We start from the raw sequence: 17921 nt of genomic DNA on the forward strand, positions 1-17921 counted from the left end.
ATCTAAATGTCAATGAGTTTCTCCAAAAGAAAATGCCCAACTTTGGCACCTTCGATTAGGGCATATCAATCTCAATAGGATTGAGAGATTGGTAAAGAATGGCCTTCTAAGTGAGTTAGAAGAAAATTCTTTACCAATGTGCGAATCTTGTCTTTAGGGTAAGATGACTAAAAGACCTTTTTACTGGAAAAGGTTATTGAGCCAAAAAACCTTTAGAATTAGTAAATTTTGACTTTTGCGGTCCTATGAATGTGTGAGCTCGAGGCATCTATGAGTACTTTATTAGTTTTACTGATGATTACTCTAGATATGGGTATGTTTATCTGATGCAACGAAAGTCTGAATCTTTTGAAAAGTTCAAAGTATTCAAGGCTGAAGTTGAGAATGCTTTGGTTAGACGAATTAAAACACTTCGATCAGATCGAGGTGGAGAGTTTTTGGATTCAGGGTTCCGGGACTATTTATTACAACATGGAATCATTTCTCAACTCTCAGCGCCGGGTACACCTTAGCAGAATGGTGTAGCAGAGAGGAGAAACAGAACCTTGTTGGACATGGTTCGTTTGATGATGAGTTATGCTTCCTTACCGAACTCATTTTGGGGTTTTGCAGTGGAGACTGTAGTATGCATACACAACTGTGTTCCTTCCAAGAGTGTTATGAGAACACCTCTGGAGTTTGGAACGGGCGTAAAGCTAGTTTACGTCACTTCCACATATAGGGTTGCCCAACACATATACTTGAGGCAAATCCCAAGAATTTGGAACCACGATCAAGGTTGTGCCTCTATGTAGGCTACCTAAAGGTACACGAGGGGGTTACTTTTATGATCTGTCCAAAAATAGGGTGTTTGTTTCCACGAAGGCTACTTTCCTGGAGTAGGATCATATCAGTGAGCACAGTCCATGTAGTAAAGTCCTGTTACTTGAGCTTTCCAACGAAACTACTGAAACTTCAACAAGAGTTGTTGAAGGACCTGCTTCATCAGCAAGAGTTGTTGATGATAGTTCATCTGGTAGGTCGGTTCAACCTCAAGAGGTGAGGGAACCTCGACACAGTGGGAGGGTTACATACTCGCCAATCACTATCTGGGTTTCAATGAAATCCTAGCTATGGTGGTAGATGGCGACGTTGAGGATCCGTTGTCTTATCAAAAGGAAATGGAGGATGTTAACCGGAATGAATGGGTCAAAGCCATGAATCTCAAGATGAAGTCGATGTACTTCAACTCAGTATGAGATCTTGTAGATCAGCCTCATTGGGTAAGACCTATAGGTTGTAAATGGATCTACAAGTGCAAATGGGGTGCTGATGGGAAGGTGCAAACCTTCAAGGCTCGACTTGTGGCAAAGGGTTATATCCAGGTGGAGGGAGTCGACTATGAGGAGATTTTCTCACCTGTTGCCATGTTAAAGTCGATCCGCATCCTCATATCTATTGCCGCTTATTATAATTATGAGATTTGGCAAATGGATGTCAAGACGACTTTTCTAAATGGCAATCTTGAGGAGACTATTTACATGGTGCAACCCAAAGGATTCATTGCCCAAGGTCAAGAGCAAAAAGTTTGCAAACTGAATTAGTCTATTTATGGGCTGAAACATGCGTTTCGATCTTGGAATATTTAGTTTGATACTGGGATCAAATCGTATGGCTTTGACCAAAACGTAGATGAACCTTGTGTTTACAAGAAGATTGTCAACAGTTCAGTAGTTTTCTTAGTATTGTATGTAGACGATATACTACTTATTAGGAATGATGTAGGTCTACTGACTGTAGTTAAGAACTGGCTAGCAACCCAATTCCAAATGAAAGATTTTGGAGAGGCTCATTTTGTTCTGGGTATACAGATCTTTCAAGATCGTAAGAACAAAGTGCTAACGCTGTCTCAGGCATCGTATATTGACAAGATCTTGCTCAAGTACTCGATGCAGGACTTCAAAAGAGGCCTAATGCCATTCAGGCATGGATTCACTTTGTCTAAGGACATGTGTCCTAAGATGCCTCAAGAGGTTGAAGAGATGAGACGGGTCCCATATGCATCTGCCGTTGGCAATTTGATGTTTGCGATGCTCTACACTAGGCCAAACATTTGCTATGCTCTGGGAATAGTCAGTAGGTATCAATCTAACTAAGGCCAGGGTCATTGGATCGTAGTTAAGAACATCCTCAAGTATCTTCGGAGAACGAGGGACTACATGCTCGTGTATGGGTTTAGAGATTTAATCCTCACTGGATACTCAGATTCTGACTTTCAGACTGATAAAGACTCTTGAAATTCCACGTCAGGGTCAATTTTTACTCTTAACGGAGGAGCTGTAGTGTGGTGGAGCACTAAGCAGGCATGCATCACCGACTCCATGATGGAGGTCGAATACGCAGCAGCTTGTGAAGCTGCTAAGGAGGCTGTTTGGCTTAGTAAGTTTTTGACAGAGCTGAAAGTTGTTCTAGATATGTCTAAGCTCATCACCCTTTATTGTGACAATAATGGTATTATAGCGAACTCCAAGGAGCCCAGGAGTCACAGGCGCGACAAACACATAGAGTGGAAGTATCATCTGATCCGCGTAATAGTGCATCGAGGAGACGTGATTTTCACGAAGATCACCTTGGAGCACAACGTTGCCGGCCCATTTATGAAGGCTCTCACGGCTACAATGTTTGAGGGTCACCTTCACAGCATGGGTCTACGGGACCGACCGTGGATGGACTAGACAAGTGGGAGATTTTATTGTACTGGGTTTTTATACTCTAGTTTATTGTTTTATACATGCTTTTGTACACCCCACTTCGCTTTAGGACAAGTGGGAGATTGTTGGGGTTGATGCCTTAAAATCTCGTGTTCTGTAGTTTGTAAATAGTTTGTACGCACGCTTGTGATGTATAATATATGATATTTACTTCACTTCTTGACTTCGTACATTTGGATGTTTTATTTGCTTTACTACAAACCAATAAACTTAAAATCCCTGGTTGTCTTTATGTAACTTAAGCATGTACGTGGTGACATACAAGTGGATCATGTCTTAACTGATAACCAAAATGTTCTGGAGTATATGGATATAGGAGGGAAACCTTATCCTGGTAACGCTACGGATGCAACCCGCTTTGTGGATTAGTTACAAGTGTTGTCACTTGTCATAGATGGTCTGATCCTGATCATTCGTGTAGGGACATGCGAGTGAGGGCATCCTATACAAAGAGTTTATATAAGACCTGACCACGAAGTGTTAACGTCTTGTCATATAACCCCGTTCGTGAAAGAGACTTCACTTCACTAAGATGACCATAGGTAACATGACCTCAATCCTGAGTGAGTTGGGAACTCCTGCCATTGAGGGCTATCCTTTGATTTGCTTGGGTGCGAGTGGCCAGAGCACTGATAACGGGCAAAAATGCACGTTATTACAGCGCAAAGTTATAAAACAATGCAGGATTGCAATGGTAAAAATATACAATATTGCGTCCAAAAGCATTAAGTTCACAACATTGCGATCGCATGCGTCCATCGCATTAAAACAACTAACTTATGTATTTTGTGCAGAAAATCCATTGGCGCAACGTGGAAATGCGATCTGAAGAAATTAACGTCTGAGCGCATTAAGAGATTGTGACTGCAAGGCTATGCGATCATATGCGCTCGCGAAAATCTGCTCAAGAAGATGGCCGTATCAAGGTGAAAGCTTAATAAATCATGATGGGATAGAAAGCTGATGACGGTCGACTCCGAATTAAGTTGACAAGCCGTTAACGACACTATAGCAAGTACACTCAACTTTTCGGTGACAAATATTCAGCGTATTAGATAGAGAATTAATGCCATCTCATCAGTGCAATCATATGAGAGAAAAAGCTCTTCATCCTGAAGCTCTATAAATACCGAAGGCCACCTTCATTGAAGGAGTTTGATCAGTTTAGGGAGTTCACCATATAGACGATAGTTAGCCTTGTTCGTAGTTTTCTTATACTTAGAAGGTGGAAGCGAGAAAAGGGAAAAGACACCGGAAGATCATCCTGGTCAGCTTGAGAGAGTTCCAGGGAGCATGGAAAATAGAGAGAGGGCCGACTCTTGCGAGAGTAAGAATATCTTTTGAGCAGAGTAGAGAAGAACAGTGTAAAAGCCTTGGGAAGCAAGAGATTGCTACCAGACTCTTTATCTTTCTTTCACATTGTCATTCTATATTTCAATTTCATATATCGAATGAAACTTGCATTTCTGTACAATATGCATGAGTAACTAAACTTTTGAATAGGTTGAAAAGTACTTAACTAACATGACCTAGGATCTTCATTGCATGCGATCATCTTGTCTTATGTTGCGTCCATCACCCTTTTAGAGCTACTCGAGATAGAGTCTAAAGAAAGAACCTAAGACTTGAGAGAGCTAGGTTAGAATATAGACTTGAGAAAGCAAGATTAGATCTGCATAAGCAAGAGATAGAGACTTAGAGATAAGCTCTATTTGCCAACATACATCGCATGCACCCTGAGATAGGTTATGGTAGTATGTGGTCACCTTGTGTATGTGTGTTATTCTTCATCGCATAGACAAGAATAGAGGCTTAGATGTGAGTCCTATAGACATCATCACATACATCGCATGCGTTCTAAAACTAGAAGCCGTAGCATTTGCATTGAGAGATGACTTGCTGTTGTATGTATGTAGCATGATCGCATAACATGAACGCAATCTTAGGAAGTGTTAGCTAAACCCCTTCTCAACTCGTTCCCTTACATACTCATCGCATCTTTCGTATTATTAACTCTTTTCTCGACTCCGCCGCATAAACTGTATACTTCAAACAATATACCAACCAATGCATTGATTTATTTGTTACTGCAAAGTACTTAAAAATTACCATCACATATTGTTTCCTTAGTCCCTATGTTCGATCCTGGGCTTACCAGGCAACTCAGTAGGATTTATACTTAGATCTTACTGAGAAAACTTGCATGTACAACGCATTATCCACCATTGCATTCTTTACCATTATTTCATTTCATAAAATAACGCATCAAGCGTCGACTCAAACCTAACACTTTGGGGATTCGTTTGATTTGGGAGTTGGGAACTTAGCTATACAAGATGGAGTTCACTCCTTCCCTGAAGCAAGGGTAAGTAGATAGATTACTCCCTTAAGGGTTGATCCCGAGGCTTGAATGATGTGGCGCCACACACCTTATCATGGTCCAAGAGGTGTTCACACATAGTAGGACTATGTTATATTGTTCATTAGATCAGTGGTACTTAAGGAGTAAGATGTAACTACAGGGACAAAACAACAAATTGGCCCAGCTGTACTTACGAGCATCTGTGAAGGGTCATCGTACTAATGATTGGTTATATCCGATGGACATAGAAATATATCCGTGGTAAGAAGAGTTCCGTTGTCGGTCTTTAGTGGAATGCCTGATAGTTAACGGAAAGTGGATATCATGACTAAAAAGTTTAGTCAGTTATTCACGTACCGTTGGAGCTTCGAGTCATAGGTCCATAAGGTCCCCTTGGTAGCTTGGATACTAGTTGAGAATCAGTTTTTGGGTTAGTTTGAAATGTTCAAATTGACAAAAGGGAGTTCGATTATATATGATGTAATTGAACTAGTTAATTATATATATAATTGACTTTATGTATAAGATACATTAATTTGGAGGAAATTAGATATAAATATGATTTATATCTAGTGGAGGAAAAATACTATGGTTAATATATCATATTAAATCATAGATTATGAATATAATGTGATTATATTTAATATTTATTAATTGGACAGTTATGGGATAATTGCCAGTGTCTCTTCTTTTTTCGTAACTGATGAGTAAGATGAAGAATCGTTTTGAGATGCTTAATTAGCTCACGGTGTGTTGCGATTCTAGAGGTCATCCCTTAGTAAATTAGAGCATGTACGATAGTGTTGTTTACTGAACGATCGCTTACACCCGCATGTGCGACTTACTAAACGATCGCTTATCTTTTACTAAATGATCGTTTAGCGGCCGAGCTTTACTAAACGATTGTATAGACGATCGCTTAGCTTTTCCTGCACGATCGTATACTTCACCTAAACGATCAAGCATTTTGTCTATACGATAGACAGTCTTTCTCCCACTTGCTTGATCGTTGTATACGATCTCTTTTCCTCCTCCCCTCTACCAAATTTGAACAGAGCCCACTCTTTGGATTCTCACTCCGAGAATACTGAGGGTTCCAGGTGGTGGTGTCGTCCCTTTTCTTTATCTTTTCGTGTAGAGACTGTTCGTGGTAGACGATTGGGTGTTGCTGAATGATAGCTTGCCATTCCAGCGAAAACGAGATTTGCTGTGAAGAAAGTCTTCAACTGGTATGTTTTCTCGGTCTCTTGTTTATTTATCCTTTAAGCATGCCAGTAATTTAGCATTGTTAATGCATATCTATATGTGTGAATGTATGTGTGGAAATTTTGTCACAATGAACTGGACAGATTCGCTTCCGCTCATAGGTACTCTTGTATAAGAGTTACTTCAAATGGTCTGTAGTATATGGATATAGAGGGAAACCTTATCCTGGTAACGCTATGGATGCAACCCGCTTTGTAGAATAGTTACAAGTGTTGTGGCTTGCTACAGATGGTCTAATCCTAATCATTCATGTGGAGACATGCGAGCGGAGGCATCCTATACAAAGGAGTTTGTATAAGACCAGACCATGAATGTTATAGTCTCGTTGTATAACGCCAATAGAGACTTCAGTTCACTAGGATGACCATAGGTAACATGACCTCAATCTTGTGTGAGTTGAGAAAAACTGCCTTTGAGGGCGGTCCTTTGATTTGCATGGGTGTAAGTGGCCATATTGCCGACTCAAACCTACCACTTGAGGGATTTGTCTGATTTGAGAGCTGGGAACTCAGCTACACAAGATGAAATTCACTCCTTCCCCGAAGTAGGGGTAAGTAGATAGATTACTCCCTTAAGGGATGATTCCAGGGCTTGAACGATGTGGCGCCACACACCTCTCATGGCCTGAGAGGTGTCACACATAGTAGGACTATGTTGTACTGTTCATTAGAGGGATCCGTGGTACTTAAGGAGTTAGATGTAACTATAGGGGCAAAACGGTAAATTGGCTCAGCTGTACTTACGAGCATCTGTGAAGGGTTATCGTATTGTTGATTGGTTATATCCGATGGACACAGAAATATATCTGTGGTGAGAAGAGTGCAATTGTCGGTCTTTAGTGGAATGCCTGGCAGTTAAAGATGGTGGATCTCGTGGCTAAAGAGTTTAGTCAGCTATTCACGTACCGTTGGAGTTTCGAGCCATAGGTCTATAAAGGTCCCTTTGGTAGCTCAATGGATTCAAGTTGAGAAGAAGTTTTTGGGTCAGTTTGAAGTGTTAAAATTGACAAGAGGGAGTTCGATTATATATGATATGATTGAACTGGTTAATTATATATGATATGATTGACATTATGTATGAGATACATTATTTGGAGGAAAATGATATAAATATGATTATATCTAGTGGAGGAGAAAAGACTATGGTTCATATGTTGCATTTGATGTGATATTAAACCATAGGGTAATGAATATAATATGATTATATTTATTATTTAATTTTGGACAATTATGGGATAATTATGCCAACATTTTCCCCATAACCGTGTGATAGTGGGAGGTTGCCTTCAGTTTTCGTAACTGAAGGATAAAGTGAAAATAGTTTTCATTTTGCAAAGAGATCAGATATACGCTCACTTCGTCTGTATACTACTTATTGCATAACAAACGGAGAGCCTACATGATAGCTTAAAGTTTCTACACGATCGTATACATGCGCACAGTTTACTAAACGATCACATAGGATTTGCTAAACGATCGTCTAGTTTTTTCCTAAATGATCATGCACCCGAGCATTTACTAAACGATTGTTTATATGATCGTGGCCAATTTACTAAACGAACATATACCTTTTCCTAAATGATCAAGAATCGTCTATACGATAGACTTCTACCTTCTCCCACTTGCTTGGTCGTGGTATACAATCCTCTCTTCCTCCTTCCCTCTGCCAAATTTAATAGAGCCCACACCTCCTGGATTCTCACATCGAGAGTACCGAGGGTTCTAAGTGGTGGTGTTCTCCCTGTTGCTATGTTTGTGTAGAGGCCGTTCGTGGGTAGATGACCGGGTTTTTGGTGGACGATTACTTAGATGTGCTTAGCGAGAGCGAGAGGAGCAGTCCTTGGCGAGAACAAGTTTTCTGTGAAGAAGGGTTCTTCAACTGGTACATACTTCGTTCTCTTTGTTATTTAAGTTTAAAAGCATGCCTGTAATTAGTTGCTAAATGCATATCTATTCTGTTGGATAGTGAATGCTGTAATTTTGTTACAATGAGTTTGGAATGATCTCTCTTCTACTCAGAGGTACTCTTTGATAAGAGTTCCTTCAATTTGAAGCTGAGATTTGGTGAAGAGCAGCTTGGATTTAGAGGATTCTTTAAAGGTATGATTTTTAAAACCCTTTTCTGTGAAAATCTATTTTCCATGCTTTTTAGAACTTAAATTAAGTATAATTAGAGTGCTTATTGGTTCTGTTTGCTTCCGTTGCATGCTTCTACTTTCCAACATTTGATTTGTTGAAATAAAATTGATAAAATGTATATAAGAGATTTTTCCCCCTAAGAAAATAATATACATAATTTCCATCAAGAAAATAATATCGAAAAGGAAGATCCTACAATTTTGTAGGATTATTGTTGATAAGATGTAGTACCAGTTAATTTAATGATATATTCATCTTCCTTTTGATATTTAACAATTTGAAAAATCTATTCACTAAAAATTGATAAGAGATATAATTTGTAGGTAGAAGCAGGTTCCGGCTTTGAGAAAAAATTTCGTAAAATTCAATTTGAAGGAAATCAAACATGAGGATTTCAATGAGCAGCGGAAGAGATCGTTCCAAATTTCATTCGAGTGAACACAATCAATTACAGTCTAAGAACGGAAACTAACAGGTCATGCACAACACAAAATTAAAGCATGCTAACAAGAGTATCAAGAGATAGAGTATGCATACTTTTGAAGAAACATTCTTCAAGAATCCCTCAATCAGTCTCCAAGCGTCCAAGAACAACACTCGAACGCAACGACCGTTACATCCAACGAACACGAACCTAACGAACGACCAACAACATGAACTAAGTGAGGACACCACCACAATGGTTACCTTGGTATTTTTGATGTGAGAATCCAGGAGTTGTGGGCTCTGTATGATCTTGGCTTGAGGAAGAGACTGGAGGAAAACAATCGTGTAGACGATCGAGCAAGTGGGAGATAAGCAACTGGTCTATCGTATAGATGATGTGCTCAATCGTTTAGTAAAGGTAGCCTATCGTATAGACTTAGCCACTCGATCGTTTAGCTACGATCAGCTGAACGACTATTGTATAGTCAAAGCTGCACGATCGTTTAGTCTCTACACAACTATCACTTAATGAAACTTTTTCACTTGATAGCTTATCCGTGTGAGTTATTTCCGAATAAGGCAAAGGCAGGAGTTTCTAAAACACTTAGGATTAAGGTCATGTCACCTATAGTCATTTTAGTGAGATGTATGTCTCAAGTATCAACGGCGTTATATAAAAAGACTAATCATCTCGTGGTCTGGTCTTATACAAACTCTTTGTATAGGATACCCCCGCTTGCATGTCTTCACATGAATGGACAGGATCAGACCACCTGTAGTAGTTCACAACACTTGTAAACCTCTACAAAGTGAGCCGTATCTGTAGAGTCACCAGGATAAGGTATCCCTCCTTTATCCTTATACTACAGACCATGTAGGTTATTATTTAAGACATGATCCACTTGTATATCTCATATACATGTTTAAGTTTACATATAATAACCATGGATCTTTGTTTATTGGATATGAGTAAATGGAAATAAAATAACTCTTATTTTATTAATAACAATGTGTACAACTGTTTACAAATTACGAGACTCTAGAAAAACTAGGACACCAATTCCAACACAATTTGTGATTTTTGAAGTATGACATAAATGCATTTTTCAAAAAGTATGTTTTGTGTTCTTAATTTTTGAAAACAAAAATGAAAATTTATTGTTTTTGACATAGGAGCGGTATGGAAACTATATATGAGGGTGAATAGGGTTTATTAAAATTAATTATAACTTTTTCCTAATGTGGGCACAATTAAACTTTTTTTTTTTTTTTTTTTTTTGCTTACAAGTAATTTAAACAATAAATTCATGCACATAAATCCAACCTAAAATAATCAAGAAGTTAATAATACTACATTAAAGCACCCGATTTGATTCTAATAACAAGATCAGTAATGGATGTAGAAAATTAATAACACTAATAATTACCAATCGAAATAAACAAATATAAGCAATTAAATTCAAGAACAAACCTTGCAATTAATTTGAAGCAATAATATTGAATGAAAAATTAATTGCAAAATTAAATAGGAGAGGGATAGAGAATTGACACTATAAATTTTATATTTGTTTAGCACAATCGGCTTACATTCACTTTCCAAGCTTCTCTTGGGTACTTCACTCAAACTTGACTGTTTTACGACTTAGAGTTGAAATGTATAACGTTCTTTTTTTGGGCGCAAGATCAAACTCGATCCTTTCCATGGTTAAGGATCAAATCATTACAATGACTCCTTTTTGGGATCAAGAGCAACACTCATAATGATATGAAAATGAAGAACAAGATGAAAGAACTCTCTCAAAGAGTGGATGAATACATTTAAGCTCAAAGACTTTGTAAAAACAATTCTTACAAGTAAAAGCTATGTAGATTACAAAAATTAAAGCTAAAAAATTTCCAAGAAATTGGATTAAGCTCTCAAGAGGTTGTAGAATTTTAAAGATTTTTTAAAGAATTTTTCTATTTTTTTTTTCAGGCTTCAAAAAGGGTTAGAAACGTTGAACTACCCGTTGGCTGCTACGTGTCAGCATCTGATTGGTTGCATTAAATAATAATAATAAAAATATTAGAATTTGACCTTTTGACCAAGAATATATATAATATAATTTTCACTACGTGTCAGCTTCTCATTGGTCAATATAAAATAATATTAAAAATTCATAATTTTGACTGCTGGATCTATTCTATTGTGAGGATTAAAGTGTGTGAGCTCAAACTTGTATACCCACTCTTTTTAGAGAATTTTATTGTGTGATTTAAAGCTTAAAAAAACAATGCAACAGTTGGATTCTAACCTGTGGAAAGGATCAGATTTGCTTTTGGACCTATAAAAGAAGCAATGTAGTGGTTCAACTTTCATCCGTGGAAAGAGTCAAAGGAGATTTTGTAATCGAAATCCCGAAAGGCGCTTGGAAAAATGGATGTAGGTTGAGTTTTATTGAACCAATATAAAAATCACGGTATTTTCTTCTCTAACTCTTTCCTAATTATTTTTGCATTTAATTTTAATTTATTCCTCTGGTTGGTTGATATTGATTGAATATATTTTCACATATTTTTTTATCGATATCGTTATTTAGTATCAATTAGAATTATGTTAATTTAACTAAAACAATTATATAATTAGATTAAATTGAGCATATTTTAAGAAAAAGTTTAATTAAACCATATTCACTCCTCTAGGGTTGTCATACCGATCCATTACGGTCAACACATTGACATGGAAAATGACATAGCACTTCAAACGGTCACAATTGTTGATGTGGCATATGACGTGGACGATGACATGGTAAAATGTGGCCTAATAGCATGGAGGTGTGCGGCAATTTTTTTAATTAATAAAATAATTTCTCTCAACGATAAGATGAAAAGAAAGAAAATTGGAAGCTTGTCTAGAGAGTAACAATAGTGGTCTTTTTGCTAATTTTGAAGATTGTAAAATGTGAAAAGTTGAAATAATTTTGGGGAAGATGAAGTATAAAAAGAGAGGGAATTGGGGTAAAAATCAAATTTCAATTTGGGCCACTGGGTTGATAAAAAAGTGAAACAAAAAGTGGAGTTTATAAGTTTCAATGGAAACCTACTGTAGTTTTTTTTCTTTAAAAAAAAAAAGACGGGTCACTTTTCCCTTTTTCTCTTTTTCTTTTTTCTTTTTTTTAATCTTTACAAAATCATTTTATCATTTCTTTTTAACTTTAAAAGAACACAATCCATCAATTGCAAATTTAAGCCACATGTGTCACTATCCATATAGCTCCAAGTGATAATCTCTAGTTGGCTCAATTTGATGATTAATTTGTCACGTCACCATCTCGAGTATTTTTCCGTTATGTTTCTTTTTGCTATATCTTTTCCATTCAAACTCCAATTTGGGGGATTCAAGAGGCGTCAGAAGCCTTGATCCGAGCTCTATGCTATGAACTATTCAAAATAATAAAATTGTTAATAAATAAAATTATGTTCTTTATCATCAAAACATTAATTAATCAATTTGAGGTTAAGGGCCAAAAAACTAATAATCTCCCCATTTTTTATGATGATAGACCATAGAAGAAAAATAACTTGAAGTGCACATAATCATAACAACACATGTGATTAATAAGTAATTTCAATATCAAGTATACATATCATCAAAAGATCATGCTTGAAATTCATTCAAAAGAATTAACTTTTTTCCTTTAATTAATTCTCCCCCTAAATAATACATTCAATAGAAACAATCAATCAACACAATCATAACACATTTTCCTTACACCTCTCCCCCTTTGAAATCATAAAAACATATACATACTCCCCCTAAAAATATGACATACACAAAGATTTCAATTCTCCCCCTATCAAATGCATTCTATAATAATATCAAATAATATATAAAGTCAATATACATCACAACGAATAATACAAAGCTCAAGCTTATTTTTGCAAAAATTTTCTTCATTCAAAGGCTTAGAGAAAATCCACCAATTGATTATTAGAGTTCACAAATTCAAAAGTAATATTTCCATTTTGCACACTCTCTCTAATAAAGTGATGCTTAATATCAATATGCTAAGTCATAGAATGATATATAGGATTTTTAGTCAAATTAATAGCACTAGTATTATCACAAAATATGGGTACACTATCAAACTTTAATCTAAAATCACAAAGAGTTTGTTTCTTCCAAAGAATTTGTGCACAACAACTAGCAGCCGCAATATATTTCTCTTTGATAGTGGATAAAGCAATCAATATTTGCTTTTTACCAAACCAAGATACTAAGGAACTACTAAGAAATTGGAAAGTCCCACTAGTACTCTTACGGTCAAATAAACTACTATCAAAATCTGCGTCGAAATATCCTACCAAATTAAATTCGACATTTTTGGGATACAACAAGCCTACATCAATAGTTCCAAGCAAATATTTAAATATTTTTTTAACGGCATGCAAATGCGATTCCTTAGGACAAGATTGAAATCTAGCACATAGACATACATTAAACATAATATCGGGTCTAATAGCAATCAAATCAAATAAAAATTCGATCATACCTCGATAAGTCTTTATGTCCACACATTTAATTTTTTCATCTTTGTCGGTGGTGATGCTCATAGGAGGTTTTGCAATTTACCTTCATTGATTTTGAACCTCTTGAACAAATTCTTATGTACTTTTCTTGACTTATGAAGATGTCATCCTTGAGTTGTTTGATTTAGAGCCCAAGAAAGAAACTAAGTTCTCCCATCATACTCATCTCAAACTCACTATGCATACACTTAAAGAATTCTTCACACAAAGATGGATCAGTATAACCGAATATAATATCATCCACATATATTTGCACTATAAGCATATCATTATCCTTAACCCTAATAAAGAGAGCAGTATCAATTTTTCCCATTTTAAAATCAATCTCAAGTAAAAAGTTGTTAAGACTATCATACCAAGCTCTTGTGGCTTGTTTTAAGCCATAAAGAACCTATTTCAACTTATAAACTAATTAGGCAAATCAAATCTTTCAAAACCCAGAGGTTGTTCAATTCTTATAAGAGGCAAAAGTAAGCAACATTCTGATAGCTTCTAATCTAGCAACCAGCGCAAAAGTTTTTTCATAATCCATACCTTCTTCTTGACAATAACATTGAGTTACAAGTCTAGCTTTATTTATAATGATATTTCCATTTTCATTCATCTTATTTCTAAAAACCCATATAGTTCCAATTATAGATACATTAGAAGGCCTAAGGATTAATTCCCAGACTTTATTCCTTTCAAATTGATTTAATTCTTCTTACATAGATAAAATCCAAAACTCATCACATCCGAAATCTTTAAAACTCTTAGGTTTAACTTGAGAAACAAAAGCAAGATTACTAAATAAATTAAGAGAATAGCGAGTTTTTGCACCTTGTTCAATATCACCAAGAATCAAATCCTTGGGATGGGATGAAACATATCTCCATTCATTAGGCATAGATGAACAATCATCTTCCTTATTTTCATTGATGCTTACTTCTTGCATACTTGAAATAATTTCTTTACCTTTGTCACTAACAAGTAAATCTCCAAAAATTTTTTCTAAATCATCACTGCAAATGGACTCATTAGAAACATTATTACAAGATTCATCAAATACAACATACACATATTCCTCAATAACTAATGTTCTCTTATTGAAAACTCTATAAGCTTTACTAGTCGGGGAATATCCTAGGAGAATATCTGTCTTAGAATCAAAATTTTCAAGTTTTTCTTTGTTATTCAAAATAAAACATTTGCAACAAAAGACTTTGTAATATCCAATATTTGGATTTTTTCCATGCCAAAGCCCATAAGGAGTTTTATTTAAAGATGGTCTAATAAAAACTTTATTTAAAAGATAGCAAGCGGTACTAACGACTTTCGCCTAAAAATGTTTAGGTAAACCATACTCATTCAACATTGACTTTGTGAATTCTTGCAAAGTAAAATTTTTCCTTTCAACTACATCGTTTTATTGAGAAGTCCTTGAAGAGGAAAAATTACGAGAAAATCATTTTCTTCACAAAGACTTTAAAAACATCATTATCAAATTCTCCTCCATGATCACTCCTAGTTTTAGAAATAAAAAATTCTTTTTTCATTTTGAACTCTTTTAGCAAAAATAATAAAACTTTCCATAGCATCATCATTATGTTTTATCATCAAAACCCAAGTAAATCTAGAAAAATCATGAACTATCACAAATGCATAATAGTTTCCTCTATAGCTAGCAATTCTAGAGGGTCAAATAATTCCATGTGTAATAGTTGTAGTGGTCTAGCAGTGGAGATTGTTGGGGTTGATGCCCTAAATCTCGTAGGGTCATGTAGTTTGTAAACACATGTATGAACAAACATTTTTGATGTAATAATATGAGATATTTTCTTCACTATTGTCTATGAAATATGAGATATTTTAGTTGCATTAACTACAAACCAATAAACTAAGATCCTTGGTTATCGTTGTAACTTAAGCATGTATGTGGAGACATACAAGTGGATCATGCCTTAAGTGATAACCTAAATGGCCTGTAGTATATGGATAAAGGAGGGAAACCTTATCCTGGTGACACTACGGGTATGGATAGCTTTGTAGAATAGTTACAAGTGTTGTGACTTGCTACAGATGGCCTGATCCTAATCATTCATGTGGAGACATGCGAGCGAAGGCGTCTATACAAAGGAGTTTCTATAAGACTGGACCATGAAGTGTTATAGTCTCGTTATATAACGCCATTCATGATAGAGACTTCAGTTCACTAGGATGACCATAGGTACATGACCTCAATCCTGTGTGAGTTGAGAACTCCTGTCTTTGAGGGCGGTCCTTTGATTTGCATGGGTGCAAGTGGCCAGATTGCCGACTCAAACTTACCACTTTGGGGATTCGTCTGATTTGAAAGATGGGAACTCAGCTACACACGATGAAATTCACTCCTTCCCTGAAGTAGGGGTAAGTAGATAGATTACTCCCTTAAGGGCTGATTCCAGGGCTTGAATGATATGGCGCCACACACCTTCTCATGGCCCGAAAGGTGTCACACATAGTAGGACTATGTTGTATTGTTCATTAGAGGGATCAATGGTACCTAAGGAGTTAGATGTAACTATAGGTGCAAAACGGTAAATTGGCCCAACTGTACTTACGAGCGATTTGTGAAAGATTATCGTACTGTTGATTGGTTATATCCAATGGACACAATATATCTATAGTGCAAATAGTGCAGTTGTCGGTCTTTAGTGGAATGTTCGGCAGTTAACGGATGGTGGATATCGTGATTAAAGAGTTTAGTCAATTATTCACGTACTGTTGAAGCTTCAAGCTACAGGTCCATAAGGTCCCCTTGGTAGCTCAATGATTCAAGTTCAGAATCAGTTTTTGGGTTAGTTTGAAGTGTTCAAATTAACTAGAGGAAATTTGATTATATATGATATAATTAAATTGGTTCAATTATATGTGATATAATTGATTTAATGTATTAGATACATTAATTGAAGGAATTAATATAAATATGATTTATATTAAATGTCATAAATGAGAAAAGAACTATGATTTAAATATTACATATGATGTGATATTAAAACTATAGGTTATAAATATAATATGATAAATTAGTTATTATATTTATTTATAATAAAACAATTATGAGATAATTGTTTGGTTGGTTTTTGTTTCTCCTTTAATCGTATGAGTAGGAAGTTACTATCAATTTTATTAACTGAAGAATAAAAGTGAAAATAGTTTTCATTTTTTGATAATCGCATCACATTCAATCAAGTGAAAGAAAAGCTATACGATAGCCTTTGAGAGATTAAATAACCAAGGTTCTTGTTACTAGATGATAGCTCCTCGTTTATTAGACGATCGAGTACCTAGTCTATATGATAGACTTAGCCTTTCTCCCACTTACTCGATCGTATATTTTCTCCTTCCCTCTACCAAATCCATACAAAGCCCACACCTCCTGGATTTTCATACCGAGAATACTAAGGTAACCGAGTGGTAGTGTCGAGTGTTTCTGTTCAAGGGACGAGGATTGAGTTTTACTCGACTGGGTTCAAGGATCAGACAATTCATGGAATTCACTGGTTGTTCGTTGCATTCGTGCTCGTGATCGAGTCTGCTGGGATGCGTGACTGGTGTAGATCGAAAGAATACTTGAAGAAGAGTTCTTCAAAGGTATGCCACTAGATTCCCTTTGGTTTTAAATGAAAGCATGTTGTAATTTACTCGATGATGCATAACTGTGATTGTATGTTTGTAAATGCTTTATTCTTTCACAATGGGTTTTTGAACGATCTTGCTTCCGCTCAATGGTTCTCTTTGCATAGAGTTCCTTCAATTCACATTTTTAAATTTGAAAGAAGACTTAGTTTGGTTACCCATTTGATAAGCATCACAAATTTTATCATTTTCAAATTTAAATTTGGGAAGACCTCTAACCAAAGAATTCTTGAAAATATTTGAAATTAAGTGCATGCTAGCGTGTCCTAGTCTTCTATGTCATAATCAAGAATCATCATACAACACAGAAAGACAATCATCAATAATAGGGCAATCATTCAAATAAAGGGTGTACACATTTTCATCCCTATTTCCAACAAACAAGACTTTTCTATTACTATCATTTTCAATTATGAAATTCCTTTTATCAAATACAACTCCAAATCCTTTATCGCACAATTGACTAGTAAGAAGCAAATCATGCTTTAAACCTTCAACTAAAAGCACATTTTCAATTTAAATAGAAGATTCATTATATATGTTACCCTTGCCAATAATTTTACCTTTCTTGTTGTCATCAAAAGTTACCATGTTGGGGAAAGAAATAAACTTGGATTTGTCTCCAGTCATATGCCTCGAGCAACCCCTATCCAAGTACCACATATTTTTCTTGGAGGCCTTCGAACAAACCTACAAACAAAAAGTTTAAGTTTGATTCTTTGGTATCCATACTTGTTCCGGTCCAAGAGTGTT

General features: G+C 35.9%; 1 pseudogene; it reads left to right on the forward strand.

Annotated features, from left to right (window-relative positions):
- The first annotated feature begins 2021 nt into the window (after positions 1-2021).
- LOC150033420 (secreted RxLR effector protein 161 pseudogene) lies at positions 2022-10989 on the forward strand (annotated as a pseudogene).
- Positions 10990-17921: the final 6932 nt, after the last annotated feature.

The sequence above is a fragment of the Benincasa hispida genome, chromosome 10 (assembly GCF_027475165.1).
Source record: "Benincasa hispida cultivar pf3 chromosome 10, pf3_genome.v1.1, whole genome shotgun sequence".
In the NCBI taxonomy this organism is placed as follows: domain Eukaryota; kingdom Viridiplantae; phylum Streptophyta; class Magnoliopsida; order Cucurbitales; family Cucurbitaceae; genus Benincasa; species Benincasa hispida.